This window comes from Procambarus clarkii, chromosome 21 (assembly GCF_040958095.1).
Source record: "Procambarus clarkii isolate CNS0578487 chromosome 21, FALCON_Pclarkii_2.0, whole genome shotgun sequence".
Classification (NCBI taxonomy): Eukaryota; Metazoa; Arthropoda; class Malacostraca; order Decapoda; family Cambaridae; genus Procambarus; species Procambarus clarkii.
The window spans coordinates 1,215,927-1,228,733 of record NC_091170.1 but is presented as its reverse complement, the minus strand read 5'-3'; positions in this window follow the sequence as shown (position 1 = coordinate 1,228,733).

Sequence of the window (12,807 nt, the reverse complement as noted above, 5' to 3'; positions counted from 1 at the left end):
GAGTAAGAGTATGAGAGTAAGAGTGAGAGAGTGAGTATGAATGGGTAAGGGTGACTGAGAGTGAGTAAGAGTGACAGAGTAAGAATGACAGAGTAAGAGTGATAGAGAGTAAGAGTGACAGAGAGTAAGAGTGACAGAGAGTAAGAGTGACAGAGAGTAAGAGTGACAGAGAGTAAGAGTGACAGAGAGTAAGAGTGACAGAGAGTAAGAGTGACAGAGTAAGAGTGAGTATGAGAGTGAGTAAGGATGACTGAGAGAAAGAGTGAGTAATAGTGCGTAAGAGTGATTGAGAGTTAGAGTGAGAGTAAGAGTGATTGAGAGTTAGTGAGAGTAAGAGTGATTGAGAGTTAGAGTGAGAGTAAGAGTGATTGAGAGTTAGTGAGAGTAAGAGTGATTGAGAGTAAGAGTTATTGAGAGTAAAAGTGATTGAGAGTAAGAGTGATTGGGAGTAAGAGTGATTGAGAGTAAGAGTGATTGGGAGTAAGAGTGATTGAGAGTAAAAGTGATTGAGAGTAAGAGTGATTGGGAGTAAGAGTGATTGAGAGTAAGAGTGATTGGGAGTAAGAGTGATTGGGAGTAGGAGTAAGAATGAGAATAAGAGTGATTGAGAGTAAGAGTGAGTAAGAGTAAGAATGAGAGTAAGAGTGATTGAGAGTAAGAGTGATTGAGAGTAAGAGTGATTGAGAGTAAGAGTGATTGGGAGTAAGAGTGATTGGGAGTAAGAGTAAGAGTGAGAGTAAGAGTAAGAATGAGAATAAGAGTGATTGAGAGTAAGAGTGATTGGGAGTAAGAGTAAGAGTAAGAATGAGAGTAGGAGTGATTGAGAGTAGGAGTGATTGGGAGTAGGAGTGATTGGGAGTAAGAGTGATTGAGAGTAAGAGTAATTGAGAGTAAGAGTATGAGAGTAAGAGTGAGAGAGTGAGTATGAATGGGTAAGGGTGACTGAGAGTGAGTAAGAATGACAGAGAGTAAGAGTGATAGAGAGTAAGAGTGATAGAGAGTAAGAGTGACAGAGAGTAAGAGTGACAGAGAGTAAGAGTGACAGAGAGTAAGAGTGACAGAGAGTAAGAGTGACAGAGTAAGAGTGACAGAGAGTAAGAGTGACAGAGAGTAAGAGTGACAGAGAGTAAGAGTGACAGAGAGTAAGAGTGACAGAGTAAGAGTGACTGAGTAAGAGTGAGTATGAGAGTGAGTAAGGATGACTGAGAGTAAGAGTGAGTAATAGTGCGTAAGAGTGATTGAGATTAAGAGTGAGTAATAGTGCGTAAGAGTGATTGAGAGTGAGAGTGATTATGAGAGAGTTAAGAGTGTGAGGTGTGAGAGGGTAGCAGGCCAGGGAGGCAGGATGTGTGGTCACAGGCGAGGCCTAGGCCTCGTGATCTCTAATGTTGGTTTTTATATATATGTTGGATTTTTTGTCCTGTTTCAAATTATAATTATTTAGCAGGAATGTAATAAGATATTGCACAGTATTAATGTGACAATAATATATGCATTATTTCCTTGATAATCAAACTTGTTGTTCAAAGATAATATACAATCTTTGAAGGAAACATTTTGAGAGCGCGAGCTGGCAACACTAGGCTGGTAGTGAGAGAGACATATGGTTAGTTGTGCTCAGACCTTCAGTGGTGAAGGGTGTGTCCCAGCTGGCCGCCACCCGCCGCCACCCGCCACCACCCGCCACCCGCCACCACCCACCAGCCGCCACCTGCCACCACCCACCACCAGCCGCCACCTGCCACCACCCACCACCAGCCGCCACCAGCCACCACCCACCACCAGCTGCCACCCGCCACCACCCACCACCCACCACCAGCCGCCACCTGCCACCACCCACCACCAGCCGCCACCCGCCACCACCCACCACCAGCCGCCACCCGCCACCACCCACCACCAGCCGCCACCCGCCACCCACCACCAGCCGCCACCCGCCACCACCCACCACCCACCACCAGCCGCCACCTGCCACCACCCACCACCAGCCGCCACCCGTCACCACCCACCACCAGCCGCCACCCGCCACCAGCCACTGCCACCCACCACCGCCACTCACCACCCGCCGCCACCACCCACCACCAGCCGCCACCCGCCACCAGCCACTGCCACCCACCACCGCCACTCACCACCCGCCGCCACCACCCACCACCAGCCGCCACCCGCCACCACCCACCACCCACCACCAGCCGCCACCTGCCACCACCCACCACCAGCCGCCACCCGCCACCACCCACCACCAGCCGCCACCCGTCACCACCCACCACCAGCCGCCACCCGCCAACAGCCACTGCCACCCACCACCGCCACTCACCACCCGCCGCCACCACCCACCACCAGCCGCCACCCGCCACCAGCCACTGCCACCCACCACCGCCACTCACCACCCGCCGCCACCACCCACCACCAGCCGCCACCCGCCACCACCCACCACCCACCACCAGCCGCCACCTGCCACCACCCACCACCAGCCGCCACCCGCCACCAGCCGCCACCCGCCACCAGCCACCGCCACCCACCACCGCCACTCACAACCCGCCGCCACCACCCACCACCAGCCGCCACCCGCCACCAGCCACGGCCACCCACCACCGCCACCCGCCGCCACCACCCACTACCACCAGCCGCCGCCGCCACCACCACCCACCACCACCGCCGCCACCACCCATCACCGCCGCCGCCACCACCACCCACCACCACCGCCGCCACCACCCATCACCGCAGCCACCACCCACCACAGCCGCCGCCGACACCACCGCCACCACCCACCACAGCCGCCACCACCACCCACCACCACCACCACCACCCACCACCGCCGCCACCACCCGCCGCCACAAGCCGCCCCCGCCCGCCACCGCCCGCCACCAGCCGCCATCACCACCACCACCACCACCAGCCGCCATCACCGCCACCAGCCGCCACCAGCTGCCACCACCACCAGCCGCCACCACCACCACCACCAGCCGCCATCACCGCCACCAGCTGCCACCACCACCAGCCGCCATCACCGCCACCAGCTGCCACCACCACCAGCCGCCACCACCAGCCGCCACCACCGCCACCACCACCTGCCACCAGCCGCCACCACCGCCCGCTATCAGCCGTCACCGCCCGTTGCCACAGTCGCCACCGCAAGCCGCCACCGCCAGCCGCCACCAGCCCCCCCCACCGCCGATCGTCACCACCCATCACAGACGCCGCCGTCCGCCACCGCCCGCCACCGCCCGCCACCGCCCGCCACCGCCCGCCACCACCCACCACAGAAGCCACCACCCACCACCCGCCGCCACCACCCACCACCACCAGCCGCCGCCGCCACCCACCACCACCAGCCGCCGACGCCACCACCACCCACCACCACCGCCGCCACCACCCACCACCACCAGCCGCCGCCGCCACCACCACCCACCACCACCGCCGCCACCACCACCCACCACCACCCACCACCACCGCCGCCACCACCCACCACCGCCAGCCGCCACCACTCATCACAGACGCCGCCACCCGCCACCGCCAGACACAGCCGCCAGTGTCCGCCACCGCCGCCACTGTCCGCCACCGCCCGCCACCGCCACCACTGTCCGCCACCGCCGCCACTGTCCGCCACTGTCCGCCACCGCCACCACTGTCTGCCACCGCCACCACTGTCCGCCCGCCGCCTCCACTGTCCGCCCGCCGCCACCACTGTCCGCCCGCCGCCGCCACTGTTCGCCCGCCGCCGCCACTGTCCGCCCGCCGCCGCCACTGTCCGCCCGCCGCCGCCACTGTCCGCCCGCCGCCACTGTCCACCACCGCCGCCACGGTCCGCCCGCCGCCACTATCCGCCACAGCCGCCACTGTCCGCCCGCCGCCACTGTCCGCCCGCCGCCACTGTCGGCCCGCCGCCACTATCCGCCACCGCCGCCACTGTCCTCCCGCCGCCACTGTCCGCCCGCCGCCACTGTCCGCCCGCCGCCGCCCTGTCCGCCCGCCGCCACTGTCCGCCCGCCACCACTATCCGCCACCGCCGCCACTGTCCGCCCGCCGCCACTATCCGCCACCGCCGCCACTGTCCGCCCGACGCCACTGTCCGCCCGCCGCCACTATCTGCCACCGCCGCCACTGTCCACCCGCTGCCACTATCCGCCACCGCCACCACTGTCCGGCACCGCCACCACTGTCTGCCACCGCCACCACTGTCTGCCACCGCCACCACTGTCTGCCACCGCCACCACTGTCCGCCCGCCGCCACCACTGTCCGCCCGCCGCCACCACTGTCCGCCCGCCGCCACCACTGTCCGCCCGCCGCCACCACTGTCCGCCCGCCGCCTCCACTGTCCGCCCGCCGCCACCACTGTCCGCCCGCCGCCACCACTGTCCGCCCGCCGCCGCCACTGTTCGCCCGCCGCCGCCACTGTCCGCCCGCCGCCGCCGCCACTGTCCGCCCGCCGCCACCACTGTCCGCCCGCCGCCGCCACTGTCCACCACCGCCGCCAAAGCCGCCACGGTCCGCCCGCCGCCACTATCCGCCACAGCCGCCACTATCCGCCACCGCCGCCACTGTCCGCCCGCCGCCACTGTCCGCCCGCCGCCACTATCCGCCACCGCCGCCACTGTGCGCCCGACGCCACTGTCCGCCCGCTGCCACTATCTGCCACCGCCGCCACTGTCCACCCGCTGCCACTATCCGCCACCGCCACCACTGTCCGGCACCGCCACCACTGTCTGCCACCGCCACCACTGTCTGCCACCGCCACCACTGTCTGCCACCGCCACCACTGTCCGCCCGCCGCCACCACTGTCCGCCCGCCGCCACCACTGTCCGCCCGCCGCCACCACTGTCCGCCCGCCGCCACCACTGTCCGCCCGCCGCCTCCACTGTCCGCCCGCCGCCACCACTGTCCGCCCGCCGCCACCACTGTCCGCCCGCCGCCGCCACTGTTCGCCCGCCGCCGCCACTGTCCGCCCGCCGCCGCCGCCACTGTCCGCCCGCCGCCACCACTGTCCGCCCGCCGCCGCCACTGTCCGCCCGCCGCCGCCACTGTCCGCCCGCCGCCGCCACTGTCCACCACCGCCGCCAAAGCCGCCACGGTCCGCCCGCCGCCACTATCCGCCACAGCCGCCACTATCCACCACCGCCGCCACTGTCCGCCCGCCGCCACTGTCCGCCCGCCGCCACTATCCGCCACCGCCGCCACTGTCCGCCCGCCGCCACTATCCGCCACCGCCGCCACTGTCCGCCCGCCGCCACTGTCCGCCCGCCGCCGCCACTGTCCGCCCGCCGCCACTGTACGCCCGCCGCCACTATCCGCCACCGCCGCCACTGTCCGCCACAGCCGCCACTCTCCGCCGTACAGCCTCGATCCCCTCTCTCCGTTAGTAAATAATTATAATTGTTAGTAAATAATAAAAGAAATATAAATTATTAGATTTTTTTTACCCTTAAATTGGTTTTAATATTTAAATTGAAAATAATAATATAATATAAAATATAATAAAAATAATATAATATAAAATATAATAAAAATAATATAATATAAAATATAATTTAATTTCAAGAAATTTAACTTTAAACACAAAGATGTGAAAAGGGTTCAGATTATTGGCTCAAACCTTTCATAAGAGATTCATATTGGTATATGAATGGATTATGAATGACTCATGTTAGGAGTGTAAAGTTGCCACAACATCTCAAATTAGTGTTAGATACATATGTCTTGGTTATAAGTTTTGAAAACCTATTTAAGTCCACACACAATATCGTATCTGATACGATAAAACAAACGTTTCCAATACTTTCAAATACTTTCCAGATATGTTGTGGCAACCTAAAATTGTTTGCTGGGTTGTGAGTGTTGGATAACTGTGGATTACGTGGTGACTGGAGGCCTCAGTCATTCTCTTAATTGGTCATCCCTCCCTCAGTGTTATTACTCGTGTATTCCACCTTTTTTGTCCCTAGGATATTTCTCAAATTATGGCAGACCATCATTTTTGGTACCCTGGTACTTTGATTTGTCTTCGGGCCAAAGCACCCTGTCTCCTGCAATCCAACCACAGGAGGATACTGAGGGCCATAGTTCCTCTAGCACGGACTACGCTGTTGAGTTGGGACCTCAACAGCAGTTCTCGTCACCAGTTGACACTCGCACCCCTATACGTCGGTCAGAGATGATGATATTTACTCAGGTAGGGAATTAGCTTTCTTTTTTCAGAGCACAAGGGACCGCTAATTCTGTAAGTATCATATAATTAAAGTAGGAAAACCCTTGCTTCTGTCCTATAGAGACTCGGCAAAGTATCCCCACATTCTTGGACTACCTTTTTAATTTTGAAACAATTAAAAGTTTCATTTGTTTTACAAACTATCGGTTTCATTTACTTAGTAGGATTTTCTTGCCTTTATTCTCTTACATTGAGTACTGGGTACAAGATTTCCTGCGATTTTGATTTACTAATCATTTACCATACTAATATTAACGTTAATTGTTAACGATTAAATTTCCACAGGATAGTTACCAGTTGCCACGTCATCCTATTACTGACACTTACAATATCACAAGTATATTCGTTGTACACTTACTTGCTATTTCAAAATGTTTCGTCTCTCAGCATTTCGTAACGATCCAGCAAGGGAAGTAGGGAACTTAAGTCCTGCCAAGAGGGCCGAATTACAAACTCTTGCACACGAGTATCAACTAGGTGCTCCCATTGGAGCCAACAGAAATGACTTGCACAATCTTATCTTGGATTACCTCTTAGATGAAGGAATCATAGACTCTGATGTTCACGAAAACTATTATATTGCAGATAAACATGTTCTGGCAGCTATGAAGTTGAAGCTCGAACTAGCGAACATAGAGCGGGAACAACAAAAAGAAGCTCTCCAGATAAGAGAACGTGAGGCTGCCCTAAAGAAGGAAGAACAGGAACGCCGCGAGGCTGCCCTAAAGAAAGAGCAACAGGAACGCGAGGTGGCCATAAAGGAACGCGAGATGGCTCTAAAGAAAGAAGAGGCAGCCCTACACCGTGAGCGGGAGAGGGAACAGCTTGAAGCAAAAAAACTTCACCTCTAGATGCAACGTGAGCACGATAAACAGCAACCTGAGAGTGTTCTAGCATATCGTCGAAAAGAACTCACCTTGGAATCTACACACCTCACTCAGCGCCATCAAGCTATCGCTAGTCTTCCCGTAAGTTTATATGTCTCCCATGGAAGTAAGTTAATGCCACCATTCGTTGAGACAGAGATAGATGTGTTTTTCACCACTTTGGAGACCCTAGCTAAAAAACTTAGCTGGTCTGAAGATCAATGGTCTACCCTTCTCAGAGTGCATCTCACAGGTAGAGCTGCGGTTACTCTCAGTACCTTAGCGTCTGTGAATGACTTCCAAACCCTGAAGCAAGCAGTTTTAGACGCCTACCTTCCCTCCACCGAAAGCTACAGACGAAAATTCCGTGATTATCTAAAGGCAAGTACCACCACCTTTTTAGAATTTGCCAATACAAGGAAAAGATATTTCATGAAAGGCTGGAAGCAGCACATGTCTCTACATTTTCAGAACTCGTCAACCTCATTCTAGTTGAGGAATTCTTTAGACGTGCCCCCCCCCTTCCATCCGTTTATATTTAGCAGACAAAGAAGAAACCGACTACATCAGATGTGCGAAGTCGGCTGACACCTACAGCCTCATACACCGGCTAACACCAGACCCACCTTTCAGTAAGAAGTTTTGGTATAGTTATGACAAAGTGAGTACCGATTAAGCGAGCTCCCAATTGTATTGTAAGTATTGCAAGCTCTTTGGACATACCATAGATAAATGTGGGATGGCTCAATACAAAGGCTATAGTGAAACTCCTAAACCAAAACCGACTCCTCCTAAGTCCGGTAAGCCTGTGATGAATGTTGGTGTTCCTGTTAATGATCTTTCTCTCTTCAGCGAACACCTTAATCCTGGAACTGTCTCTGCCAACAGTACAGATTCGGAGGGACGTTTCAAATTGAAGATCTTGAGGGACACAGCGGCTCTGCAGTCAATAATATTGAAATCGGCTGTGCCTAACATCACCTACACCAGGGAGACGGTCCTTATCACTGACCTCACTGCCACCACTCCGTATCCACTCGCCAGAGTCCACCTGGATTGTCCTTTTGTGACTGGTGAAGTCCAAGTCGCCATCAGGGAAAAGCCTTTTCCCATGTCAGGAGTGCAACTTCTCCTGGGCAACGACTTGGCCGAAGATCTGCAACCTTCCAACCTGATCATCATGGACAAACTCCAGGTATGTGACTCTGTAGTGGAGAACCCCATCTTAAAGTATGTTCCAGCAGAGGTTCAAGAAAGTGATGAAGTTTCTTCTCCGGTTTTGGTGACCACCCGTGCACAAGCTGCACGACCGCAACCAGCTGACTCTACTGCTACCGCTGTCCCTCAAGACCATCAGAACCTACAACAGAATTTTACTATGTTGGAGTTCCGTAAGTTACAGAGGGAGGATCCTTCATTAACACCATTATTCTTCCAGGCTGAGACTCAACCTGACAGTATCCCTGGGTTCTTCCAAGAGAATCAGTTGCTCTACCACAGGTACAGACCAAGAAAGCTGACAGAGGATGATGATTGGGCAAATGTCGACCAACTAGTGGTTCCCACCAGCCTACGGCCCGATATTCTACACCTGGCCCATGGAGCTCTTTCTCACTATGGTTTTAATAAAACCTATCACGGAATCAGACAAGACTACTACTGGCCAGGTATGGTTAAAGACGTCAAAAGTTATGTACAACAGTGTCATATATGATAGATGGCACGGAAACCTAACATCCCGATTCCCAAAGCTCCTTTAATTCCCATCCTGGTGCCTGCGGAACCTTTCCACAGATTCGTCATTGACTGTGTTGGTCCTTTACCCCGGACCAGTTCTGGCAACGCTTACATACTAACCATCCTGTGTCCAACCACCAGATTTCCCATAGCAGTTCCTGTAAAGAACATTACGGCTGCTACGGTGGTAAAACAACTATTGAAGATCTTTACCCAGTACGGATTTCCAAAGGAGGTTCAAAGTGACTGTGGCACCAACTTCACCAGTGATCTCTTCAAGAAGACGCTAGAAGAGTTCAACATCACTAAGGTATTGTCCAGCCCCTATCATCCTGCTTCACAGGGTTCTCTTGAACGTAGTCATCAAATGATTAAATCACTCCTAAAGAAATTTTGCAATGAAACCATGAAAGACTGGGATAAACAACTTGACATCATCATGTGTATTTTCAGAAGTCTCCCAAATGAGTCTCTAGGAGTATCTCCTTATGAGATGCTCTACGGACGTAAGTGCCGTACTCCTCTCAAAGTTTTTAAGGACTCTCTACATAATGCCACCTTCAGTGACCCTCAGAATGTGCCCCAGTTTCTTCAAAACTTAAAGCACATTCTAGAGAGAGTACATAAATTTGCTAATAACAATCTATTGAAAGCTCAAGAGAGGATGAAGACTCATTTTGACCGCAGCGCAAACGCATTTTGAACGCAGCAAAATCAGGAAATTTAAACCAGGAGACTTCGTGTTGATATATTTTCCTATCCCAGGTTCTCCATTGCAAACTAAGTTTTCAGGACAATACCGCATCCAGGAGTGCAGAAAAAAACACAACTACGTTCTTGAGACTCCAGATAGGCGGCGGAGGACCCAGTTGTGCCACGTCAATCTACTCAAGGAGTATAAAGGTATTCCCCCCACTGTGTTAATGTCACTCTCCACTTTCAAAGTTTCATACCTCCAAAGTGAGACCTTCACTGCTTCTATTACGGAGAGCTTTGACTCTGAGTCAGTGCCTTCCAAGTCGGAAATCCGTAATGATCTTCCTAAAAATTTATGTTTATATTTCTTTTTGCAATGTATTTAGTATTCACGCCAAGTATCATAGAGGAATTGTATTATTTGTTGTTAGGCATTTTTGTTATATTAAATATTAAAGTTTTTCATTCTTTTAGAATTTATCCCGCCATTCTCACCACCGTAAAGAGGTCAGAAGCAATTTTTTCACTTTGTTTTACTTTTTTATTTAATGTGAATGGCATTCCACCAGCCAGAATAACCACTGCTCTATTATTTCACTTTTACGTCATATTAAAGTGGGGGCCTTTCCTAAGAGCCTTGCTCACGTAATGCACCTAGATCCATTCCTCAAAGTTGTGTTAGTTGTATTTGGCTTTAACACATGTTTGTTTTTTCAGAACTCCCTATTTTGAGTCATTTTTGGTGTATAATACTTTATACATTCCAGGTGTAGGAAAATATGCCTGTTGGATTGACTTCGGATTACGTGGGTGTCTTATGCACAAATTTATACTCGTTATTGGTTGTCTAAAAATCTTTGCTATATCCTGTGATTTCCACCTTTTTCTCGTCTCTACAGAAGAGGTTCTCACTCAGGCAAATCACCCCCTTGGGTACTCTGGTACTTTGGTCTGTCTCTTGGCTATTACGTCTACTCTTTGCAATCCGTACTTAGGAGGAAGTATTGGACCTTAGTTCGTCTTGCATTTAGAACTTCGTTGTACCGTTGGGACCCATACAGCAGTTCTCGTCAATATTAACACTCACGGCACCCATACGCTTCGATCAGAAATCATGGTACTTACAGAGTAAGGGAGTTACCATTCTTTTCCAGAGCACAAAGTGTGATAACTCTGTAAGTACTATCTAGTTAAGTAGGGCACCCCTTACCCTTATCTTCGTCATTTATAGAGTACCAGGTAAGAAATCCCTATATCCTTTGGACTACCTCGAAACAATTTAATTTTTTCCATTCAAGTAGGACTCCTCTTGCCCTCATTCACATCATTTATAGAGTACCGGATATAGAAATCCCTACATCCTCGAAACACTTCGTTTGACCCTTTGATATTATTAGTCAATTTAATCACTCGATTATATAACTCTCGGTGCCTTCTTCGTGGCCTCATGACGTGTCCTCTGAGAATGCCGAGCCTACCCGGGCCACAGGTCAGCCAAAACGCAGGTCCACTGGGGGCACCGTTGTGGAGGCCGTCAACCACACGTCCAGCTGGTCTGCTGGCAGGTACTGAGCCACCAAGGCTGGTACGGCCACTCCACGAACGATATAAGGGGTACGCCCTAGACAGGAGTCTCGTGTGATATCACAAATCACACTCCTGTCTTCAGTACCCCAGTGGATGATCGTCTCCAACAGTCGGTCCCGGGTAAATCCTTTCACTGCCACTCCACTGGCAGGCTAACACACCACAGTGTTCTTCCGGGGGGACGACGTCACAACAGCTGCAGCAAACTTCACAGTATGGAGACTGGCTGCCTCGGGTAGACTGACTCCACTTCCATCACAGTGGTCCCAGGTCGGCTCTGTAAGCAGACACGTCATCAATAACCGGGACACTAATACATCTCACTTACGGGCTCGGGTAACCTTATAACTTATAATCATTAAGTTTACACAGGATAGTTTAAAGTCTCCACATCATCCTGTCAATCTGACACATCATATACATTGGTTCACAATTTGAAGGGAATTCTCTGCATATTATTTGTCGCTAATTCACTCACCATGTTTCACCTTGCCGCATTCCGACATAACCCAGAAGATGAAGTGGGCACGCTAATCCGTGCCACCAAGGCTGAACTGCTTACTCTAGTAAAAGAGTTCCATATTACTCCTCATAGAGTCACTAAAACTGATATCCATAATCTAATCCTCGACTTTTTAGTAGACAATGATCGAATCACATCAGCGGGTCATGAACAACAACTAATTGCAGATACCTGGTTGATGCGGTTCTGGGAGTTCTTCTACTCCCCAAGCCCGGCCCGAGGCCAGGCTTGACTTGTGAGAGTTTGGTCCACCAGGCTGTTGCTTGGAGCGGCCCGCAGGCCCACATACCCACCACAGCCCGGTTGGTCCGGCACTCCTTGGAGGAATAAATCTAGTTTCCTCTTGAAGATGTCCACGGTTGTTCCGGCAATATTTCTTATGCTTGCCTGGAGGACGTTGAACAACCGCGGACCTCTGATGTTTATACAGTGTTCTCTGATTGTGCCTATGGCACCTCTGCTCTTCACTGGTTCTATTCTACATTTTCTTCCATATCGTTCACTCCAGTACGTTGTTATTTTACTGTGTAGATTTGGTACTTGGCCCTCCAGTATCTTCCAGATGTATATTATTTGATATCTCTCTCGTCTTCTTTCTAGATAAGAGCGCCCTGGCAACTATGAAGCTGAAGATAGAGCTCGCCATCATAGAACGTGAACGTCAGAAGGAAGCTCTTCAGGTCCAGAGGGAGCAAGCTGCCCTTCAGAAGGAAGCTCTTCAGGTAAAAGAACGTGAAGCTGAACTTCAACTTCAGATCGCTGAAAAACAAACTACCCTCCAGAAGGAACAAGTTGAACTTCAACGTGAACGTGAACAGGAAGCTCTTCAGCGAACGAGAACTCGAACTTCAACACCAAGCCGCTGAAAAACAAGGTGCATTGGACCGTTCTATGATGGTGTGACCAAGAGAGATTAGAGCTCCGCCGTCAAGGCCTTGACCTTGAAACCGTCCACATCACTCGGCGCAAGGAAGCAGAAACTAACCTCCTGGTACGTTTCAATCTTTCTCATGCCATTAAGTTAATGCCAACTTTTGTAGAGGCTGTCGTAGATACATTCTTTACTTCATTTGAGGCTCTAGCTAACCAACTCAGCTGGCTTCAGGATCAGTGGTTTATACTACATACAATACAATATACAATATATACAATCGTTGTCCTCTTTCAATTTACTGGGTCTATAGCGGCGGTAGAGTA